This window comes from Dasypus novemcinctus, chromosome 19 (assembly GCF_030445035.2).
Source record: "Dasypus novemcinctus isolate mDasNov1 chromosome 19, mDasNov1.1.hap2, whole genome shotgun sequence".
NCBI classification, from domain to species: Eukaryota; Metazoa; Chordata; class Mammalia; order Cingulata; family Dasypodidae; genus Dasypus; species Dasypus novemcinctus.
In genome coordinates, this window is record NC_080691.1 from 27646684 (window position 1) to 27660320 (window position 13637).

Genomic DNA, 13637 nt, shown 5'->3' on the forward strand with positions numbered 1-13637 from the left:
GTTTTGGCTGCCGTGGACTTACCCTAGGAATCATCCCACAGACACGATTTCCTTGTCTTGGATAGTTTTCTTGGCGTGGAATTATCAAGAATTGTGGTAAGTTTATATTTAAGAAACTGACAAAATGTTTCCCCAAGTGGCAGCACCATTTTGCTTTCTCACCAGAAATGGATGAGGGCTCCAGTTTTTCCACATTTTCTTGAACAATTGGTGTTATGTCTCTTGATTTGAGCTCTTCTAGTATGTAGAGCAGATTTCAACTTGTATTTGCCTAGGGAAGAAATGGATTGAACTTTTCTTCTTTGGTCAATGTGTATTCACATATTTTCCCATTTTTGAATGCTGTTTGCCTTTTAAAAACAAAACAAAACAGGTTTATTGGTACATAGCAAGAGAGCATACAGTTCATCCGCGGTGCACAATCAGTGGTATTTGGCATAGTCACATAGTTGTCCCTTGATCACCTCAGTCATCATTAGAATATTCTCGTTATTTCGGTAATTAATAATAATAAATGTAAAGTAAGAAAATCCATCCCCTCGCCATCTCTCTCTGCTTCCCCTGCCATCCACAGACCCCATTTCTGGCTATTTTTGCACAAATATATTTTTTCCTGTATAAATTGTTTCATATTCATTTTATATAAAGGGAAGCATATGTTACGTTCCATAATCCACATAGGTCGTAGCAACGCAAGCCTCCTGCATTTGCCCTTTTGTGTCTGGCTTGCTTCCCTCGACATAGAGTCCTCCAGGTTCATCCATGCTGTTACATGGTTTACGTCTTCCTTTCTTTTTACCTCTGCATAAGAGTCTGCTGTGTGAATCCACCACAGTTTTTTAATAGGTTCCTCGGCTGATTTCAGTATTTTGCAATTGTGAATAACGCCACTGTAAATGCAGGTGAGCAGATGTCTATTCGTGTTGCTACTCTCTGTTCTTCTGGGTATATACCCCATAGTGGTATTGCAGGATCCCGTCGCAAGTTTCTGTTCAACTTCTTTAGGAACTGCCAAACCCAGGAACTCCTCCACAGTGGCTCTGCACCATTCTCCATTCCTACCCACAGTGAATAAGTGTTCCTCTCTCTCTCTCCACATCCTCTCCAACACTTGCAGTTCTCTGGCTTTTTCATAGTGGCCGTTGTGATAGTTGTGAAGGTATATCTACTTTTTTGTTTTGATTTGCATTTCCCTAATCATTCATGATGCTGAACATTTCTTCATGTGTTTTTTTGCCGTTTGTATTTCTTCTTTGGACAAATGTCTGCTCATGTCTTTTGCCCCTATTTTAATTGGTTTGTTTTTCTTTTTATTGTTGACTTGTTGTAACATCTCTTTGTATATCCTGGGTATTAAAACCTTCTCAGAGGTGGGATTTCCGAGTATTTTCTCCTGTTGAGTCGGCTGCCTTTTCACCCTTTGGACAAAGTCGTGCGAGGTGCAAAAGTGTTTACTTTGGAGGAGGTCCCATTTATCTGTTTCTTAGAGTTTTGCGTGTGCCTTTGGTGTAAGGTCTGAGAAACCACTGTGTGCAAGGTCTTTAAAATGTTTCCCTGCATTTTCTTCTAGGAAGCACTTGCTTTTATCTTTAGGTCTTTGATCCATTTTGAGCTGATTCTTGTGTAGGGGTCCTCTTTAATTGTTTTGGTTATGGATATCCTGTTCTCCCAGCCGCTTTTGTTGAAGAGTTTGTTTTTTGTTTTTCCCCATTAACATGGAATTGGTAGGCTTGCCAAAAATGAGTTGACTGCAGAGATGAGATGAGGGCTTATTTCTGTACCCTGAATTCTCTTCCACCGATTGATGTCTCTCTCCTTGCAGCAGTATGGTGCTGATTTGTCCACTGTAACTTTGTAATATGTTTCCAGGTTAGGCAATGAACTGCCTCCTATGTTGCTCCTCTTGTTTAGAATGCCTTTTGCTACTCAGGTGCATCTTCTCTTGCAAATGATTGGGTGATTGTCTTTTCTGTTTCTGTCGAGTAGGCTGTTGGAGTTTTGATTGGCATTGCATTGAATCTGTGGATGAGTTTGGGTAGGATTGACATCTTCATGATATTCAGTCTTGCAGTCCATGACCATGGAGTGACTATCCATTTGTTTAGTTCTCTTAAAATTTCTTTTAGCATTGTTTTGCAGCTTTTTGCATATAGGCCCCATACTTCTTTTGTTGAAGTGATTCCTAGGTACTTGAGCCCTTTTGTTGCTACTGCGAATGGAATATCCCCCGATTTCCTCCTCAGATTGTGCTGTGCAGGTGTACAAGAACATGACTGATTTCTCCCTGCCGATACTGTCTCCTACCACTTCGCCAAACTCATTTACTAGGTAGAGTGGCTTTGTTGTGGGCATTTTAGGATTTTCGAAATGTCAGGTCATGTCATCCACAAATAGAGTTTTCCTTCCTCTTTTCCTATTCAGATGCCTTTAAATTGTTTTCCCTTCTACTTGCTCTAGCGAGAGCTCCTAGCACAGTGTTGAGGAACAGTGATGCTGGTGGGCGTCCTCGTCTTGTTCCCGGTCTTAGAGAGAAAGCTTCTGACCTCTCCCCACCGAGTGTGATGTTAGCTGTGCGTGTTTGATTATGCCTTTACCATATTCAGGAATTTCGCCTTCTGTTCGTGTCTTTTGCAGTGTTTTTATCAGAAAGGATGCTGGATTTTGTCGAATGCTTTTCTTCTGCCTGACTGGAGGTGATCGTGTGGTGGTGGTCTTTTTCCCCTTCGAGTTTGTTACTGTGGTGTGTTATGTTGATTGATTTTCTTATGTTAAAGCAGCCTTGCTTCCAAGGAACAAATGCCACTTGGTCGTGAAGTATAAGTCTTTTGATGTATTGCTGGAGTTCATGTACCAATATTTCGTTGAGAATTTTTGCATCGCTGTTCATTAGAGAAATTGGCCTGTAACTTTGTTCCTTATAGTGTCTTCATTGGGCTTCGGTGTTAACAGTGATGTTGGCATCATAAAAAGTGTCGGGTTACTTTCCCTCCTCTTCAGTGTTTGGGAAGAGTTTAAACAGGATTGGTGTTCATTCTTTTTGAAACGTAAGGTAGAATCCACCTGTGAAGCCGTATGGTCCTGGACTTTTCTTTGTGGGGAGATGTTTGAAGACAGATTGAGTGTCTTTCAATGTGATTAGTTTGCTAAGTTCTTGGCTTTCTTGTTAGCGTCAGTGTAGGTGGTTTGTGCATTTGGAGGAATCTGCCCATTTGGTCTGGGTGGTCTAGTTTGTTGGCCTACGGTTTCTCATAAGATGCCCTTTGATCCCTTTTAGTTCTTTGGGGTCAGTCATAACCTCACCCCTTTCATTTCAGATTGTATTTATGTGCTTTTTTCTTTCTTTGTTAATCTTGCTAGAGGTTTGTGAATTTTGCTGATCTTCTCAAAAGAGCCTGCTTTTGATTTTCATCTCTCTGCTTATTTTTTCTCAATTTCATTCATTTCTGCTTTAATCTTCATCATTTCTTTCCTTCTGCTTGCTTTGAGGATCAGTTTGCTGTGCTTTTCCTAGTTGTCTTTCAGTGAAATCTTTGAGTTGAGCTCTTCCTTCTTTTTTAAATATAGGTGTTTGTTAGGGTTTTAAAGTTCCCTCTCAAGACTGCTTTTGCTGTGTCCCATAAGTTTTGATAGGTTGTGTCCTCGTTTTCATTTGTCTCAATACACTGACTGATTTTGCTTGCATTTTCTTTGACCCACCGCTTATCTAGCGGTATGCTGTTCTGCCTCCGCACAGCTGCGAATTTGCCTTTCTGCCGTCCGTTTTTGATTTCCAGTTTCATTCCATTACGATCCTAGAAGGTACTTTGTGTAAATTCAAACTTTCCTATCTGTTGAGAGCGGGACCGTGCCCTCCATGTGGTCTGTCCTGGACAAGGATCCATGGGCACATGAGAAGAAGGCCTATCCCAGTGCATTTGGATGCAGTGTTCTGCGTGACCGTTAGGTCTAACTTGGTTTTTCCTATTGTTTACGTTCTCTGTTTCCTTGTTGGTCTTCTGTGTGGTTGTTCTGTCTCATGCCGTGAATGGTGTGTTAAAGTCTCCAGCGATTATTGTCGAGATGTCTATTTCTCTCTCCAGTTTTCCCAGAGTTTGTTTGGTGCATTTCGGGGCACTCTTGCATGGATATATCTTCCCAGTGGAGGGTCCATTTTATTAATGTATTAATGCCTTCTCTATCTTGCATAACCTTTTTGCACTTAAAATCTGTTTCCTCTGATAATAGTATAGGTGCCCCTGTTCTTCTTTGGTTACTACTTGCATGGAGTATCTCAGGGCAACCTTTCACTTTCAGCCAGTTTGTGTCCATGGGTCTAAGGTGGATCTCCACCCAGTGTTATTACACACTGTGCCTAGATGAACACTGACACCCTCCCTAGAAGCCTGCCCCAGGTGCACCCTATGCCACATGCCCCCCATCCAACCCCCTACACCAGCAACCCTTCCTGCTCATATTGCCAGAAGTTTTCTCAACAATGTTGTCAACCTTGTAAGCGCCAATTCCCTGTGTTCACCTGTTCCCTCCCCCATCCCATTTCTATGAACATCCAACCCATCCCCCCCACCCTAGCCCCCTGCCAAGCTTGCCCTGCCCAAGCCCCTTGTCATGTGCCTTCACTTGTACAGCTGCTCACTTCCACTTGATCATCGACTTGGCCTGTGTGGGTGTTTGCTCACATCCTCCTTCTCTCTTTCTATTTCCTCTAAATCTATCTTCCCAACTCTTAGCTCTCTGAGTTGGCTTGATTTGTTTAATTCATATCGTAGAGATCATGTAATATTTGTCCTTTAATGCCTGGCTCGCTCACCCAGTCCTGCTGGCTTGCGGTGGGGTCTCGCAATGCAGGGAATGGTGGCCCGCCCTACCCTCAGGGTCCTGCTGTACCATTGTCCCTACCCCCCCATAGTCTCTCCCCCTCCATGGCACTTCCATTCCCTACAGTCCCTCCTGCTCCACCAAGGTCCATCCTGTCCCCTGTGGTCCCTCCGGCCCACCCCAGGTCCCTCCTTTCGATGCTTCATGGCCTCCATGGTTCCTTCAAACCCAGTGGTCCCGCCTCCCCCCCCCCACAGTTATTCCTCACCCTCTTGTTCCTACCTCTCCCTCATGGTCCCTATCACCCCCTTCCTTGGTCACTCCCTTCCCCCTGTTTTCTACCATTCCCCCCCAAGGTCCTTCCTGCTGCTCCATGACCCTTCCACCCTCCAAAGGCCCTCGCCCATGACCCTCCCCTCCATGCCCCTCCTCTCCAAGATTTCCGAAACCCACAGTCCCTCAGCCCAGGTTCCCTCCTCCTCCCCAAGTTTCCTCCTGCCCTCCCAGGGCTCCTCCTTCATCTCTAGCCCATATCCTTGGAATCCAAGGTCCACCCTCTTCTTTTGTCCCCTGCCATTCCCCCTGAGCTTCTAAAGGTGGTTTTCACGGGATTGCCACCGTGGAAGGGGAGCTGGGCAGGGCTGCTGGGTGCCCTGTCACTTCCACACAGATACCATGCCTTTCTCCTAATGCGCTGTTGCTCAACAGATCCTAAGTATGATGGGGAAGAATATATGTTATGTGGGAAGGCTTCATACCAAAACCTTGGCAATTCAGTCTTTGGATGAGGATTACCATTTCTTTTTTTTTTTAAAACCAATTAATTCTATTGATTTGCATATTAATAAAGCATACAGTTCATTCAAAGTGTGTAACCAATGGTATTTGGTATAATCACATAGTTGTGCATTCATTACCTCAATCATTATTAGAATATTTTCATTATTTCCATAATATATAAAAATAAACTAATAAGAAAATTCTTCACCTGTCTGTTTCCTTGGCTGGAAATACTTGCTGTTTCTGGTGGTTCTCTGTACTTATTTATGCTTTAAGCAGTTTTATTGAGATATATTCACCTACCATATAACCTTTCCAAAGTGTATAAAAGTGACTTTTAGTATAGTCACAGTGTGCATTCATCACCACAAAAAATTTTAGAACATTTTCAGTACTCTTCTTTTTTTGTGACTTAAACAATGGAGATTTATTGGTTCCTGGTTTCGAGGCTAGAAATCCAAATCAAGGTGTTGTCAAGCAGTGCTTTCTTCCTGAAGACTGGCATTGTGAGGTTGGCTGCTGGTGATCCTGGGACCTGGGTTCTTCTGTCACATGGCAACCTCTCCTTTCTCTTCAAAGAAAAGCCCCACACCCCTTAGCAGTCGTTCCCCAGCCCTGCATAACCACTAATCTAACTTCATCTTTATAAACTGATTTATAGTTACATTTTCTATAAATGGAATCATGCAGTATGTATTGCTTTGTGTCAGGTTTCTTTCACTTACCATAAGTGATGTGATGATATTAACATCTTGTCATGTTAACATACATTTGTTCAATTTTAAAGAAAACAATCTTACATGTGCAGTTTAACGCATACTTGGTTTTACTGTGCTAAAAAAAATACTTTTGGTTACTCTCTTTTGTTACTTCTTTTTCTTGAGTAACACCACATTTTAAAGTCTGCAACTCTCAACTCCTCAGTGTAACCTCCTTTATTTTATTTTATTTTTCACATTTAATAATTAAATATATAAAAAGTAACTTAAAAAGAAAACATACATTTCTAAATATACTGGATACACGTAATTTTTTTTTAAATGGAGCGATATGTTAAACAGCATAGTTGGTTCATAGTAGTGCAATCATATAGTATTTGTCCTTTTGTGTCTGGCTGGCGTCACTCAACATACTGCCCTCCACTTTGATCCATGTTGTCACATGCTTTCCAACATCATTTCTTCTTCCTGCTGCATAATAGTTCATCATGTGAATACACCACAATTTGTGATCCATTCATCAGTTGATGGACACCTGGGTTGTTCTGCACTTTTGGCAATCATGAATAATGCTGCTGTGAACGTTGGTGTGCAGGAGTCTGTTTGCATCCAGGGCATCATATCACTTTTCCATCCTTTGTCCTTCTCTCTTCTGGTTGGTGTCCAGCCTTCACCTGTTGTCCTAAACCCTTGAAGATCTTTTTCCAGTCCACCTCAGCCTGTCCTCCAGCTAATTTTCTGGAGAGTCTCCTGTCTTTCTAGTCTGCCATTTTCCTGGTAGTACTCACCAGTGTCATCTTGACATCTCCAATGAATTCAGCCTCCATGGATCTGCATGTAACTGACACTGCATTTACCAAATATGTTACAGGAATTGCTACTTGATGAGAAGAAACTTTTTTTTGATGGAATCAATTCAATTTTAGGCAGTCCATTCTATCACATTTATTCACTAATTTTTGTGATAAATATAACTATAGCGGTGGCGGACTTTGCCCAGTGGTTAGGGTGTCTGTCTACCACATGGGAGGTCTGTGGTTCAAACCCTGAGCCTTCTTGACCTGTGTGGGTCTGGCCCATACGCAGTGCTGATGCCTGCAAGGAGTGCCGTGCCATGCAGGGGTGTCCCCCGCATAGGGGAGCTGCACGCGCAAGGAGTGCACCTTGTAAGGAGAGCCACCGCGTACGAAAGAAAGTGCAGCCTGCCCAGGAATGGTGCCACACACACAGAGAACTGACACAAGATGATGCAACAATAGCAAAAATGAAAAACAGATTCCCATGCCGCTGACAACAGCAGAAGCGGACAAAAGAAGACGCAGCAAATGGACACAGAGAACAGACAACCGGGTGGGGGGGTAAGGAGAGATAAATAAATAAATCTTTAAAAAATATATATAACTATAGATATGAAAATATTGATATCTTACCATTTAAAAATGATCACTTAAGAATAGTGTATTTTTCCCTCCAGTCTTCCTTTTCTCCACCATGTGTATTTATTCATTGAATTACTGGCCATCCATCTTTGGCTATTAACAGTGGGACAGTCATTATGGAGGGACACATAGGGTCAATGCTGGCTCCCTCAAACGTTGCTCTCCAGTTGCATTTCAACAAAGGTTTTGGACACCACATTAAGAACCAAATGGAATCTGAGTTCTTACTTGTCAGAAAACCTACTGTGTGACTCATAGCATGTGAGCATCTAGAGGGTACATGTTGCTGACTATAATCCAGTTCACTAGCTTTTCTTTCCAATGCCTGTGTACTTTGGAAGACGTCCCGGCTGTGACATCATTAGGGTTGATAGGTCATTCTATGTGATGCCTTACAACTCTTAGGATTTTGATCTAACTCAGAGTTATATGAGCTTTCTTTTAGTTTTGGACTTCAGGAACGCTGGGAGAATCTGAGATTATCTGCATAGCTCCCTTCCCTAGGCCCTGTGATCATGGAGACCCCTTTCTGAAAATGGACAGTTTGGTCTGTCTCTAGACTCAGGTAATTTTAAGCACATGCACAGGTGGTGGGACTCCCTTGCATGGTTTCCTTTTTTGTTGGTAAGTTTTGTTTTCTTTCTTTTTTTTTTTTAAAGATTTATTTATTTATTTAATTTCCCCCCCCTCCCCTGGTTGTCTGTTCTTGTTGTCTATTTGCTGCGTCTTGTTTCTTTGTCCGCTTCTGTTGTCGTCAGCGGCACGGGAAGTGTGGGCTGCACCATTCCTGGGCAGGCTGCTCTTTCTTTTCACACTGGGCGGCATTCCTCACGGGCGCCCTCCTTGCGCGTGGGGCTCCCCCGCGCGGGGGACACCCTTGCGTGGCACGGCACTCCTTGCACGCATCAGCACTGTGCATGGCCAGCTCCACACGGGTCAAGGAGGCCCGGGGTTTGAACCGTGGACCTCCCATATGGTAGACGGACGCCCTAACCGCTGGGCCAAAGTCCGTTTCCCTGTTTTCTTTCTTTTGGTTGTTCTTAAGATTTATTTTACTTTATTCCTTTCTCCCCATCCCCTGATTGTTTATACTTGCTTTGCCTGTCTTCTTTTGTTTCTTTAAGAGGAATCAGGAACTGAACCCAGGACCTCTGATATTGGAGGGAGGCACCAATCACTTCAGCCACCTCTGTTCCCTGCCTTTGTTGTTTCTCTCATTATGTTTTTCCTCTTTGTCTCTTGTTGCATAACCTGTTTTGTCAGTGTGCCATTGCTTCTCACTGTGCCAGCTTGCTGTCTTCTTCAGGAGGCACTGGGAACCTCTTCTCCCTGCTTCGTTGTGTCTCTGATTAACTAAACCATGGACCTTCCATATCATAGGTGGGAGCTCAGTCTCTTGAGCCACATCCACTTCCCTGCCTGGTTCCTAATGATCCCATGACTGAGTGATGACTGCAGGTCTGTAGTGCAGAGCATTGGAGCCACATGTCTAGGTTCACATTAAGGCCCATCCCCTTGGAGCATAAGAGCTTGAGCAGTCCATCTCACCTGGGGGAAATGCACACAATAATCCCCACAAGTTCACACACAGTCACACCACAGATTTGCGCACATGGATTCCCTTAAGCATCCACACAGCCTAACCTGTAACCCCCAAAGGGTACAGATTGACTCTTGTGTACTGTGGAAGGAAGGACAGAACTGCTCAATGAAAAATACTTCTTTATAGTCCATATCCTCCTTTTAGAATGAAGTTGGGATTAGGCTAGGTCTCCAGCCTAAAGCTTGCAGGAAGCCTCGTATTTTATGTCAGTTTTTCCCACAATATTTGGATGGGCCCAGAATATCTACCATTTTCATTTGCTCTCAAGGTCACCTGCAATGGCAGAAAAGAAATCACAGTGAGGGTAGGACCATACTGTATTGTGTTGTTCAGGTCTTGTTGATTTGAAAAAAAGGATGGTAAACCGTGTTAAAGCAAAAGACCCCAATACTAAGCATGGCAGACCCCTGTGCGAAATGCTCAAGCTCTGCTTCCTGGAGGATGTGAATCTCAAGTCTGTTTTGATGGCAGTGACAAAAGTCTTAGTCAAAAGGGGAAATGGTGCTGAGATCATTCAAACAACCTTTCTATTTGGTTTATAGCCAGATGCTGCCATTTTTAAAGCCCTCTTGTGTCAGATCTTCCTTTGAGCTCTTCCTTCCACAGAACAGCAACTAGTGTCTCTAGGTGTAACATCATATAATACGATATGTACTCAATGTGAAAAGGAATGAGAGAAAGGAACACTTCTATCTTAGACAGAAACAGGTGGCCTTACCTCAGCATTGGTTGGAGTCTCCTCGTCTGCCCTGTCACTAGGAGGCCCCTCCATCAGGTTTTGTGTGGAGGGAGGGGGACACAGATTAGCCATCAATTCACTGGGGGGGGGGGCAGTTCATGCATTACCTGTGGAACTTTCCTTGACTAGGGCAAGGGACCACAGTGTACAGGACTCGTAGGCTCGAAAGCATACAGGTGATGCTACTCAGACTTCCTTTGTACGAGGAAGTGAGGCTAAAGAGAACAGGAAAATGATCGGAAATAGTGTCCTTGGCTTTGTAGCTAAAGGCAGTCTAAATTAATGTGAAACGGTTCATCTAATAATGGTGCTAAATTACACACTGAGTCAAAGACAGATCCCCTACCCTTCTACTGCCCATTTTGAAGCCAACTAAATTTCCTTTATACCCTTGAAATGAAGTTCATTACTGATTTGCCTGTCCCCTGAATTTTGTAAGTTTGTTAAAATTTATAAGTTGACATTATCTGTAAAGAAAATTTCCATTTTAACTCTTTATTGGTACAGTTTATTGACATTAGTTAACAGTAACAGTCTTTGTTAACATTACCACTAATGTTCACAATTTCAATTCCTGAAATAGAAATTCTTTATATATTAACCATTAATCTCTTTGCCCTTTATCCCTAATTCCTACTAATAGTTAATCTCCTTTCTTTCTCTATTAATTTTCTTTTTCTAGATGCTTCACATATGCACCGTCATACACCCTTTGTCTTTTTTGTCATCTAATTTCACTCGCTATAATTATGTTGATATCATCCATGTAGTAGGATGTCTCAGAACAGAACTTTTTTACCTTCTATAACTGATTCTGCTATATGGATATATCACTTTTTCTTTTTTTTTCCATTCATCTGTTGAAGGACACTTGCATATTGTGACCATTGGCTATCGTGAATAATGCTGCTATGAACATTGGATTGTGAGTATCTGTTTAATCCCAGTTTTCAATACATATGTATATCTATGTGTATATATGTATGTATATATAGATTTGTTAGATAGCTTGTAAAATGATACTTCTTTGTTTAACTGTTTGAGGGATTTCCCACCTGTCTTCCACAGTGCAGGATAATATGCATTGGTCAGAGCCCACAGAGGATTTCAACAGATACTGAACCTTCATAGAGATGTACTGATACTGGCCCGTTAATTGTGCAAACTGAACAACTAATGCAGGATGCTGAGCAAGAGGAGGCTAGATGGGAGGAGAAGAGGCAGGAACTTTAGAAATACCTGTTCATTTTTACATGAATCTAAAACTGCTTTGAATAAAGTCTGTTTAAGTTTTTCAAAATATGGAAGCATGATTTCAGGTATGTTAGTCAGCCAAAGGGGTGCTGGTGCAAAGTACCTGGAATCTGTTGGTTTTTCTGAGGGCTATTGGTTTAGGGTGGAAGCATAGAGTCAGAAGGCCCGAAAGAGTCCCTCTCAATAGGTACTTTCTCACTCAAAGTCATTTGCCTTGTGTTTAAACAAGATGGTGGGCATGTGTGCGAGGGTTCAGCCTTCCTTCTTCTCTTAAGGCTCCATGCTGCCAGCTTCCTCCCATCTCAGCTGTAGGCTGGCAGGAGGCTCAATACATTGGTGGGTGTGCTCATGAATTTCTCAGGGAAGCTGTCTTGTTGCACAAAGGTCCAGTGTTTATCACTATTTTAACAAGTATGAATTGAGCTTTTTGTCTTCAGAGCAGCTTTAGGTTACAGAGAAGTCATTTATAGAATAGTGTGGATTCCCATGTATGCAACTTTCTCCCCAAATTTCTCTTTCACTCTTAAATAACATTTTACATGTGGATGGTACATTTGTTACAATTAGTGTACAAATATTGAAACATTCTTACTGAACATTGTCAATGATTTACATTATGGTTTATTTTTTAGGCCATACACACACACATAAATTTTGATGAAATTTAATAGGGCCTGTATCCATCATTGCAAGATCATGTAGAGAAAAGTAACAAAGGGAAAAAAAATGAAGAAAAAGAAAAGTAAAGATCGTGTAGAACACTTGAGTGGCCACCCAAATGCCCCATGTTCCATCTATTCTGTTCCTCCTTCCCCCCTCCCCTCAGGACCCACAGCAACCACCAAGCTTCACTCCCTGAAGAACAAGATTCATAGTTACTTGGAACAACATTGAGAGCTTGACATACTTTCCTGTCCTCCCCTATTAGGTAGGCACTGCCTATGCTCTCAAGAGACTCCCACCCCTATATTTGAGAACGTAGCAGGACTCCCGAGGGTGGGAATCTCACACGTTCCTGCTCGATATAGGGGTCTCCACCCACTGATAGAACATACTATGACAAAGTGAACACGCACACACTCCCTAGAAGTCTGCTCCAGGTGTGCATTCTCCTCAATGCCCCCACAACCAGCACCCTAAACCAGTAGCTCTCCCCTACCATATTGCCAAAAGAACATTCTGAACTTTGTAGTTTCAACCATGTACCTCCAAGTACCTTGAGGGTATGTGGTCCCTCCCCCAACTCACCCCCATTCCATGGATAGCCAAACCACCCTCCTCATTCTACTTATCCCACAAAGACCAGCACAGCCCAGTGCTATAGTATCACTTCACCACTGTCATGCCCAGCCACTGCACAACTACACACTTCCACCTTATGATAGATCTTGCCCATATGAGCATTTGCTCACAACCTTCTTCTCCCCGCCTGTCTCCTATAAACCTGTCTTCCAAATTCTAGCTCTGTAAGTCTGCTCAGTTTATTTAGTTCATATCAGTGAGGTCATGGAACATTTGTCTTTCTGTGCCTGGTTTGCTTCACTCAGTGTAAGGTCTTCATACTTCATCCATATTATCCCATGTGTTCCTACTGCATTCCTTCTTACAGTTGAGTAATATTCCATTGTATATATGACAATTTGTTTACCCATTCTACGGTTTGTGGATATTTGGGTTATTTCCAACTTTCGATAATAGTCAATATGCCACTCTCCACATTGGTGTGCATATATGTGTCCCTGGTTTCAGTTCTTCTGATTATATACCCACCCAGCAGTGGGATTGTTTGATCATATGGTTGTTCTATATAGTTAGCTTCCTCTGGAGCAGCCAAAATATCCTCCACAATAGCTGGACCATTCTACATACCCACCCTCAGTGACAGTTCCCATTCCTCAACATCCTTTCCAGCATTTGTAGTCCTCTGTTTTTTTAGTCACTGCCAGTGTAACGTGTGTAAGAGGATATCTATTTGTAGTTTTTATTTGCATTTCCTGAATAGCTAGTGATGTTGAACATCTTTTCATGTGCTTTTTGGCCAATTGTATTGCTTCTTTGGAGAAGTATCCAAATCACTTATCCATTTTTAAAATGGATTGTTTATTTTTTTTATTTTTGGGAAGTAGGATGCCTTTATATATATGCTCGTTACCAGGCCCAATCAGATATATGGTTCCCAAATATTTTGTCACATTGTGTAGCCTGCCTTTTTACTTTCTTGACATACTCCTCTGAGGTACAAAAGTTTTTCGTTTTGAGGAGGTCCCATTTATCTATTTTTTTCTTTT

The 13637-nt window shown here is 42.4% G+C and overlaps 1 protein-coding gene across 1 annotated transcript in view; it reads left to right on the plus strand.

Moving 5' to 3' along the window:
- The window catches only part of LOC131274580 (proline-rich protein 36-like), a 241317-nt gene continuing 227680 nt past the window's right edge, over window positions 1–13637 (plus strand). Inside the window, exon 1 of the transcript XR_011646511.1 lies at window positions 1–96. The gene's annotated coding sequence lies outside the window, so the exon portion shown is untranslated. The remainder of the gene's footprint in view (window positions 97–13637) is intronic.